This window comes from Camelina sativa, chromosome 11, assembly GCF_000633955.1.
Source record: "Camelina sativa cultivar DH55 chromosome 11, Cs, whole genome shotgun sequence".
Taxonomy (NCBI): Eukaryota; Viridiplantae; Streptophyta; class Magnoliopsida; order Brassicales; family Brassicaceae; genus Camelina; species Camelina sativa.
The window spans coordinates 29,878,930-29,889,830 of NC_025695.1; positions in this window are offsets into that span (position 1 = coordinate 29,878,930).

A 10,901-nucleotide genomic window follows, 5' to 3' on the forward strand; every position below is an offset into this window, starting at 1 on the left:
AAAAAAAAAAAAAAAAAAAACTCTACCAAGAAAATTAAAAACAAGAACAGCCCAGAAAATATTCAAATATCCGAAATCAAGAAGAAGGTTTTTTATTTATGGGTTTTTTTTTTTGCTTTGAGCTTAATCAGTCTAATGCAAGAAAAACAAAAAAAAGTTCCAATAGAAAAGAGAAGAGACTTATTGAGAGAGGAATCTAACAAATGGCTGTGAAAAAGGGAAAGAGAGAGAAAGTGTGGTGTGAAGGTTTATAGAGAGGGTGTGATTGTTTTTTTGCATTTTTTTGTGTTAAATGTGAAAAAATGGCTTTTTTAATTATTTAATTTGGTCTGTAATTTGTATATAATGAAAGGTAATGTTTAAGCTTCTTCTCCTGACTTAGCTTTTTTTCATCTAATGTTTTACAGATTTTTTTCTAATTACTTTGTTACCTATATATATATATATATAAAGTTAACTAATATTAGCTGATTTATATTAATTGTGTTTCTTCCATGTGTCCAAAAACCTCTGTGAAAATGCTATGAAAGTAATATATATATTTCCATATTGTTATTTTAATTAAATATTAAGTGAGATATAAATCTTTCAATAATTTAAGAGAGAAACATCTCTAATGGTTAGAAAGTGAGGGGCTGGAGGGATATCATTTGCTTGTGCCTTATGGTTCCTTCCTGTTGTTGACTATAGACTTTTTCCCTTCTTGTTTTTTTTTTTTTTTTTTTAATTATTTCTTTCTTTCCATATATATATATATTCCAAAAGAAGTTAAACTCATTTTTTAATTCTTACAATAACAACCATGAGAAAACAAATGTAGATTAACAAAAAATAGAAATTTTTACCTTTCTCTAAAAATATTCGTATTGTATTACAGGTGTATATTTTGCAACAATATATTAAAAGTAAACTTGGAGTTTTCTGTTAATTTCCAATCACAGGACAATCTCATTTATTTGTTTTACATTAGGTAAGTGTATGTTTATGTGTATGACATGGATTTTTTTTTAATAAATAGGCCAAGATGGAAAAGAAAGTATCATAATTAGTTTTTTGTCCACTTTTTAAAGTTTCAAGATTAAATAGTTGATGTAGTGAATAATTGATATTGTCTTTTTAATAAAGATAAGACTAGGTTAATAAGATTAGGTTTAACTTGTTCTAAAGTATGCGATGGCATGACGTTTGGTAAAATTAAATTATTAATAATTTCAAAGAAAAGAAAAACAAAATTAAATGGTTTGTGAAGTCACCGGCCGTAATGACGACGACGACGATGATCATGGACACAACTCTTTTTTCTCTTCTGCACCGTTTGTTTTGTGTTAAAGTATTTTGTAATGATGGGTCCCACCATTTGTGGTTTTGTGAATGTGATTAGTGAACTAATTTTTTTTTTTTGGGTACATTTCTCGGTGTCTACGCGTATTTTAATATTCCAAATCTCTCTTTTTTTAACTATATGATTTTTTTCTTTCTTATTAAAATACAATGCAATCATCAATGACCAAGATCCACATAATTTTGAGGTTTGGTGAAATTGTAGCATGTTACTCACGATCGATGAGATATCTAACAAAAAAAAATTAGGTTTTTTTTTTTTTTTTATTATTTCCAGGAAAAAAAAGCAAATTGTAGGAAACTCTGATTATTGTTACGTAACTCCAAATATAATGTAGAGTCTCAATCAAATAATAGTACTTTTTGGCAAGAGACATATGAAAACAATATGTAATTACAATGTTAAATAGTTTTTAAAATCGTAGAATTAAATGTTAGACGTCAATACATAGGATTATCTTATTAATGATAAAAAAAAAAGTGTTACAAGTTAAAATTTTGTTAGAAAAGTTGTTATCAGCAAATGATAAAAGAAATACCAAATAACTGGGGGAAAATATTAACATGTAATTTGATTGATTTCACATTTAGATTATTTTTTATATCAAGGATTTATTTAGATAGATATATATACTAATATATAACACATCATTTCATATATATATAAAATCTATATTGAAAAGATAAATATATATTTTAAAAACCAAATGCTTACAGAAATAACGTATATATACAAACAAAACAACGTTATACATAATATACAAATCACATGATTAAATTGTCCAAAACGTATTGTAAATTTGTAATTTGCTATGCTCATCTGAAGAAAAAAAATAGTCACACTTCAGTCATACAATTACTATCTAATGCAATGTTGTAATTACAGGGCAAAAAGGAATATAAAATGGTGTAAACCTCGTGAGAGTAAATTGGACTGCCTGCTAATTCTTTTACGCATATTTTGGTGAAATAATGTGATGATGATAGAATCGGACGGTGGATATGAGGCGATGTGACTAATGGTAATGGATGGGATAAGGTTAACAATAACAAAAGGTAATGCACGAGTAGTAGTAGTGCTTAAATAAAAACAAAGTACACTATATCATATGTATGAGAGATGATCTGCTTATAATTTGTACAATCATGCTAATAAAACACACAACCACTACATCACAAAATGACAACTATTAGATAAAATGTTCATCTTAAAATAATAGTTACCAAATTCTTTCTTCTTTCTACAAACAATTGTTTACCAAGAAAAAGAAAACTCTCCAACTAGAGTGTTTTGGTGTATCACTTGTTTATCTATTATTGGTGATTAGACTCGTTCCATTCATCTTGTGTAACCCTCTAACTGAAAAATAGATTCTCGTTTGAACCATACCTTGATACTGGCCACCATAAACATACGAAGAATCAGGTTCCATAAAATTGTCACTTTTCCTACTTGTGATTCTTAGCTTACTGCGGATTAAGAAGCCAAAATAAAGGTGCAATACGCCTAAATATCTTAAGACTAAGCAAAAGCTTGAGAGATGAAAAGAACAAAACCAAGTTTAGGCCATCTACAGTATGAGGGTAGTATTTATGCAAATTCTTTAAGCGGAGAAATATGTGTTGTCACCAAAAGAGAGTCCTGACTAGTGAAAACACGAGAGTGACATAACAACTCGACCATGTAATTAAGTCGCCATAATGCTTTCAGGTATTGAACATTCACTCTAGTTGCTTTCATTGCCACGACTTTCAGTTTCACTATGATCTTCGTCTGCCAAGTTGTCCAACCACACAGACGATGCTCGTATCACATTTCTTAACCTATCGAGAAAATACCAACGTGACATAACAGCTCGACCATGTAATTAAAGCCCCGATTGATAACAACTGTTACTTATGGCTTTTTTTTTTCGTCGAAAAAAAATTATGTTGATGAATTCTGATAGTCCAAATACAATTGTTTGTGGAGAAGATTGAAACATTCAAAATAGAAATTACACTGAAGACACCCATGCTGTGCAAGAAGATGTGCAACATGATTACCATCTCTTTTGGTAAAACTAAAAACAAATGTATTGAAGTATGATGCCCATAGTCTAATGTCCTGAATAACCCCATCAATTGAGATCTTTGAAATGTTGAGTGTTAAGTATCTTATAAAGTAATTGATAGTCTCCTTCAAAACAAACGGATGTGAAACCTTTGATCCATGTATGTTGCATAGCTGACAATAGAGCTTGTTGTTCCTAGCCTTACGGATCCCCATCCTTTTGATATGCCATCACCATTTCTTATAATCCAGCCTCCTGTGGCTTGGTTTGATTGTCGATCGAAGGCCGCATCATAGTTGCACTTATATAGTGTATCCAAGGGTCTTCTCCATTTGATATCCTCCTGCAATTGGTTTGTGGATGATGATGTATTTTGCGTGTTGTTTAGAAGCCAATCCTAGACGTCATTTTGAGCTCTCTGAACTAGTATCCTTGGTTGATCAGTAATACTTTCAAAAATAAACTTGTTCCTTGATTTCCATAAATGTCGTAGTAACCACAAAGGTAGGAACTGAGTTGTTGCATTGACATCATCTGTATAATCCATGTCTAAAAAAAGCAGTAAGAATGGATTCACAATCGTGAGTCGTATCCAAAAGAATCTCTATTGGAATATTAGCCAGTTCCCATGTTAGTCTCGCATGCCTGAAATAGAAGAAGATGTGTGCAATTGTTTCATCAGATTGGAAGCATCATGGACATACAAGGTCAAGACTTTTCCTCTTGTATTCAGTTGTTACTTATGACTATAAAGACTTTAACTTTAAAGACTTTAACAAATCGTAGAGCCTCCTTTGCCAGGAAATCTGCATGATGATTCTGAGTACGAGGGATGAAATTGAAAGAGCAACAATTGAAATTAGAGGATAGAGAGAGGACATCGTGGAGAGTCCCATGAAGTTCCTTCTGATGGAGCTTCTGATTAAGCGCTTGGACCAGCATAAGCGAGTCGGATGCGAAAGATATGTCCCTGATGTTCGATTCGAGTGCAACTCCCACTGCTGTGAGAGTTGCCAACGCTTCGGCCATCAATGGGGAGTTGACATGAGTCATCGTGGTAGAGCCTTCAAGGGGGAAACAAATTCAATAAAGCTTTCTCTCTAAGAAATCAGATTTTAGCTAAGGACAAAGAACAATTGAGATTTCTTGAGGAAGAAGTTAGGGTTTCGCTCAAGAACAATGAAAAACTCAGAATATTGTATTAATTGTTGGATCGTTTACAATGAAGGGGGTATCCCCCTTTTATATGCTTTCATAGATTACAATTTATGTTCACTTTCCTAATCAATCGAACTGTAATTAGGAAAGTTCCTTCTTTTCTTCAGGTCGGTCTGGAGGCGATTCGGGAGGTCGGCTATTCGATCTCGGGCTGGGCCTATCTGTCCTTTTGGACATTTGCTCAAAGGCCGAGTCCAATCCCAAGATGAATTCCCGGTTAGGCAACCGATTTTCTTATGGGTTTAGACCGGTATGTCGGGGGTGCCAATTCCCGCACCAACAATTAGTCCCCCCACCAGTTCGGTATATTCAGAAGTTAATTCGAATGTTCGAACTATAGGAAGAGAATATTCGATCTAAACTATAAGGAAAACATATTTATTTACCCGGATCTTTGCACCGCTGCGCCATCCAATGTTAGCATGACACGTGTCTCAGACGTCGCTTCTATCAGATCGGAAGTCGAGACATCGCATAGGTCATAATGACTCACCGTAGGGTTGCCGCCTACTCGTTCCTATAAATACCTCGCTCGCGTCCTCATTTTTTACTTTTCGCCAAACACATCAAGGTATTTGCTCTGTTCTCTCTCCTCTCTGTTTAACTAATTTGCGCTTATAGCCGAATTCTCCGTTCTTCTTCCACACTCTCCGACGATCTATCATGGCAAGCTCATCAAAAATCATTTCTTCTTCTAATACCGAAAGCGACCAATCGACTCGTCGCAATTCCAGGAATAGGGTGCCCAGATCGGCAAGCATTGGTCAGATCGGAAGATCCGTCCGGTCGACTGTGGGGCTCAGCTTGACCTAGCAGAAATTCCTGCCGCGCAAGCCCAATCGGTTGGTAATGAGCCAAACCGCGAGAGCGGTGGGAACGTCAAACTCCCTTATGTTGATTTTCATTGCGAAGAAGATCGATTCATACCTCATGGGATTATGATTGCGGACCTTCCACCGGTGCTAGAACATCAAGGTAAAATTGGTGGAAAAAAAACTTCGAGTTCCATCAAGTCAGTGAATACGATGTTAAATTCTTGCGACCTGGGTGGTAGAGGCGTCACCATCATAATTCCTCGGGACGACCAGCATCCCTGGAATCCTCCTGAAGGATATATTTGCCTCTACGAGGACTATTTTACCGATTGTCGCCTCTTCTTTTCGCTTTTGAAGCTGCTAACATTATATGCTCATCGACATAAACTAGCGATTTGTCAGCTCACCCCTGGTAGTATTTGTAATTTCACCGCCGCTCTTACTATTTTATCGGAGGTCGGAGTTGAAATCGGAGTTCAATGCTTCGAACACCTGACCAATTTCAAAGCGTCAAAGGTCAATGGATTCTGGATGGTGAATATGAAACCAAAACACAACTTCATCCCTGGTCAAAAAAGTTAGTAACTTCAAATCCTGGGCCGCTTATGAAAGACCACAGCCCCGGACCATCTATGGCCGGAGAGGTTCTCTCGTCCCATTTCACTACTTAGTCATAATTTAGGGCCCATTCTTTAGACAATGTTCATTCGCACATTCTGTGATTCGATACTTAGAGTCTATATGATATAAACTTAGAGTAAAGCAAACATTCGATATTGTATTAAATAATCAAAGGATTCGATACAACTTATGAGTTTGCATAATAAGCTAGTACAAGTTGTATAATCGATCCTAGCTACCCATATCACCACCACTCGTCTTCCCGGCCATGGGTCTCGCGCCTAGGCAGTTCCTTTCTCGCGATCACTCTCCTTTCCTGAAATCCAAGTAGCCATCAATAACATTTCCCTTAGGTCGTACATGTCATGCACTGCACGCTAAGTACTAATAACCGTCCAGTACAGCGGTCGGCCGGTAGAGAGTTATCCCGCGCATAAGTTCAGACGGTGTACCAAGGAATCTGTACAGATCACAGTCCAACCGCCAAGCCGCGTTTACTTTTCTTCGTTCGAACCATCCGTACTCGGAAACCCCGGATGGTACACTGATCGGTAGGGAGGTAGCATGCGCATCAGTTCGGTCGTATCACGGTGAACCTAGCGGTTCCCGATCCACTTCCGAGCCGCACCCCCTTTCCTCCGACCAACTGGACCAACCGAAGCATTATATATGCTTATGCTCGATGCAACTGCCCCATCCCTTAGAGCCCAAAAGGTCAGTATTGTACCGTACCTCCGACCTTTAACCCTTACTCGCCGAACTCTCAATCTCTCATAACCTTCTTCTTGATTTTATACTTGAACACTCGAGTTTTTGGTGTGTTTCTCTGTATCCGATAGTGTGTTGGAAATGAGAGAAATGCACTCTATATATAGGGTATTAGCCGCAGTTTTGGCCCCAAAAGGCACCCATCCGACAAGTCCCTTCGATTGCTCCCGTTTGATCGTGCACCTTTGGTCACTGCGTCCCATAACCATCCCGAGCTCCCCAGCTGACTCGCACATCATCCACTGCCGAACAGCTGGCCGAGCTGGATCGAGCTCCTCGGCAGCTGGTCGAGCTAGTGGTCGAGCTGACCGAATTGACACCAACTGGTCGAGTTGTCCCCAGCTGGCCGAGAGCTGTCAGGAGGAGCTGACCGATCTTTGTCCCATACTTGGCTCGTTTTTCCTCATTGACCGAGCTAACGAGTAACTCTTCCCCGACTTGTGCGAGATCTCACTACCATCCCGGACCAAGCCACGGCCTACGATCCTATTCAGGATCGGAGGCGTTACAAGTCTCCCCCCTTTAAAGGGATTCGTCCCCGAATCCGGATCAAGTTGATCTTCACCCATCTCCTTAAACCACTTAGGATAATCAGATTTCATCTTGTTTTCGGTTTCCCATGTAGCTTCTTCTCGTCTTCCACAGTTCCACAAGATCTTTACCATGTTCATCTTTTTCCTGCGCATTTCCTTTACCATTCGATCAATGATCCGAATAGGCGGTGCTTCCACCATCAAGTTTTCTTGCAACTCGGATGAGACATCTTCGACTATCTCGTCCTCTTCACTTAGGCATTTCCATAGTTGTGATACATGGAAAATCTTATGAAAGACGTCTAACTTTGGTGGTAACTCCTGTTCGTACGCCACCGCACCTACTCGTTCAATCACCTTGTACGTACCAACATACCTTGGGCTCAACTTTTTCCTCTTATTGAATCGCCCTTTTCCCTTGTAAGTCATGGACTTAAGATACACCAAGTCGCCCACTTAAAACTCCAACTCCTTCCGACATTTGTCCCCATAACTTTTCTGTCGGTTTTGGGCTTCCTTTAAATTGAGTTTAAAGAACTTTAGCTTGTAGGCTTTTTCGTCCACAATCTCGGGTCTGAATAACGTCCGTTTTCTAACCGGCATCTAACACAAAGGCGTTCGACATGCGCGGCCATATAATGCTTCCAAAGGCGACATTCCGATACTAGCTTGATAGCTATTGTTGTACGCGAATTCCACCAAGTTTAGGTACTTCTCCCAGCTTCCGCCTCAATCCAGTACACATGCTCGCAACATGTCCTCAAGCGTTAGAATGGTTTTCTCGGACTGCCCATCAGTCTGTGGGTGGTACGCCGTACTAAGGTTCACCCTTGTGTCCAGGGCCTTTTGAAAGGTTTTCCAGAAAAGCGAGGTGAACCGCGTATCACGGTCCGAGACAATGCTCACCGGCACTCCGTGCAGCCGGACTATCTCCTCGATGTATCTGACCGCGATCGCCTCGGCTCCTTCTATTTCCGCGATTGCGATGAAGTGCGCAGATTTAGTCAATCTGTCCACCACCACCCAAACCGCATCATGCTTTAGTTTACTCATAGGCAATCCGGTCACAAAGTCCATCGTCACATGATCCCATTTCCATTCCGGCATGGGCAGACTTTGGACTAGTCTGCTCGGTACTTGATGCTCGACCTTGATGAGTTGACAGGTCTTACACTTGGCAACCCACGCGGCCACATCTCTTTTCATTCTCTTCCAGTGATAGTATCTTTTCAGATCACGATACATCTTGGTCGAACCAGGGTGGATCAAGAACTTAGACTGGTGTGCCTCCTTTAGAATTTCTTCCCTTATCTCCTTACTCTGCGGCACACACACTCATCCATTCACCACAATGGTACCATTGTTCGATGTTTGGAACTCGGTCTTATTATTCTCTGCCCAACCCTTAAGTTCCTCGTCTTTTTCTTGAGCCAAACGAATTCTACTAAGTAGGAACGCTTGATCGGCTGCTCCTAATGGCTCAAATTCTCGCGACCACCAAAGGTGTGAATTAGGAAGGATTGGTCGCCAGCATGTAAACAAATTCTTCTTGATTTTCCTCTGCTTCCACATCGAAGCGTCTCCTACTCAAAGCACTCGCGACCGTATTCGCCTTTCCCGGATGATAGGCAATATCTAAGTCGTAGTCCGTGACAAACTCCATCCACCGTCTTTGCCTTAGATTTAACTCCGGTTGGGTGAATATGTATTTTAGACTCTTGTAGTCAGTGAAGATTTGAACTTTGGCTCCATAGAGGTATGAACGCTAAATCTTCAACACGAACACCACCGCGGCCATCTCTAAGTCGTGCGTTGGGTAATTTCCCTCGGGTTTACGCAATTGCCTTGAAGCATATGTGATTACACTACCCTTTTGCATTAGCACACAACCTAGCCCGGTTATAGAGGCATCGGTGTACTGCATGTACGACTCGTCTACTTCCGGCAGCACCAATACCAGGGCACTTGTGAGCATTACCTTCAACTCTGAGAAACTTTTCTCGCATTCCTCCGTCCATAGGAACTTGGTATCTTTCCCCGTCAATCGTGTCATTGGCTGAGACATACTCGCAAAGCCTTTGACAAATCTTCAGTAATATCCAGCCAACCCAAGAAAGCTCCTTATCTCGGTGGCATTCTTCGGACGTGGCCAGTCCTTTATCGATTTGATCTTTTCCGGATCTTTTCCTTGGACACTCCTTGGTCCGAGACAATGTGTCCAAGGAACCCAACACTCTTTTGCCAAAACGAGCATTTGCTTAACTTCGCGAAAAGCTTTTGCTCCCTTAACCGCTCCAAGACTGCCCTTAAGTGATTCTGATTAGTCTCCAAATCCTTCGACTAGACAAGTATGTCATCAATGAAGATGATTACAAACTCGTCTAAGAATTCTCGGAAGACACCATTCATCATCTTCATGAAGGCTGCCGGCGCATTGGTCAGTCCGAACGGCATGACCACAAACTCAAAGTGGTCGTACCTTGTCCAAAAGGCCATTTTCCGAATGTCCGATGGTTCTATCGGAATTTGATGGTACCCCGAGGCCAAGTCTATCTTCGAGAACCACTTTGCACCTCGGAGATTATCCAAAAGCTCGTCTATCCAGGGCAATGGGTACTTATTTTTCACGGTCACCCTATTCAGCCCCCGGTAATCGATGCATAGCCTGAAGCTACCATCCTTTTTCTTTACAAACAAGACCGGTGCACCCCATGGTGAACTACTTGGTATGATAAACCCTTTTTCCAACAATTCTCCCAATTGTTTCTTTAACTCCGCCATTTCTGCCGGTGCCATCCGGTAAGGCGCTTTAGATATAGGGGTCGTCCCCAGTTCTAGCTCGATGGTAAACGGATCTGACCTATCCGGCGGCACTCCCCGTACCACTTCAAACACATCGGCAAACTCGTTGGTTATCGGAATATCATCTAGTTCTGTATTTTCCCCAACTTCCTTGGTTGTGACTGTTGCTAAGTATGCCTCACAACCTTTCTCCAGCATCATTTCCGCCTGGACTGCCGAGATAATCAAACTTCCCGCAGTTGATCTTATTCCCTGGAATCTCAACGTTCCTTCCTTTCTCTCAAAGTTTACTCTCCCTTGGTGACAGTCAATGTGAGCCTTGTACTTTCCCAACCAGTCCATCACCAAGATAACATTGTGTTTCATGAGTGGAACAATGATCAGGTCAGTAGGCATATCAACACCATTGACGATGACCGAGATTCTGTGAACCACACCGTACGGGTACATCACCTGCCTGTCGGCTGCTCGGACCAATCCATATCCGGTGTTTGGTTATCGGCTGAACCTACCTTTCCGTATCATTTATGGGCTCAGAAAACAGTGTGTGGCCCCCGAATCAAACAAGGTGTGCGTTTCCACACCACCTATACTTAAGGTCCCTACACAGTCTTCTAAAATGCTAAGTACCCATATCCCCCTTTCACATGCATTATGATGTTATGTAATGCACAATTTGAACTTAGCAAGGTTTTCGTAACATACCATTAATTGCCCTGTAATTCCTAGCAGCAGTTTCCTCGGACAAC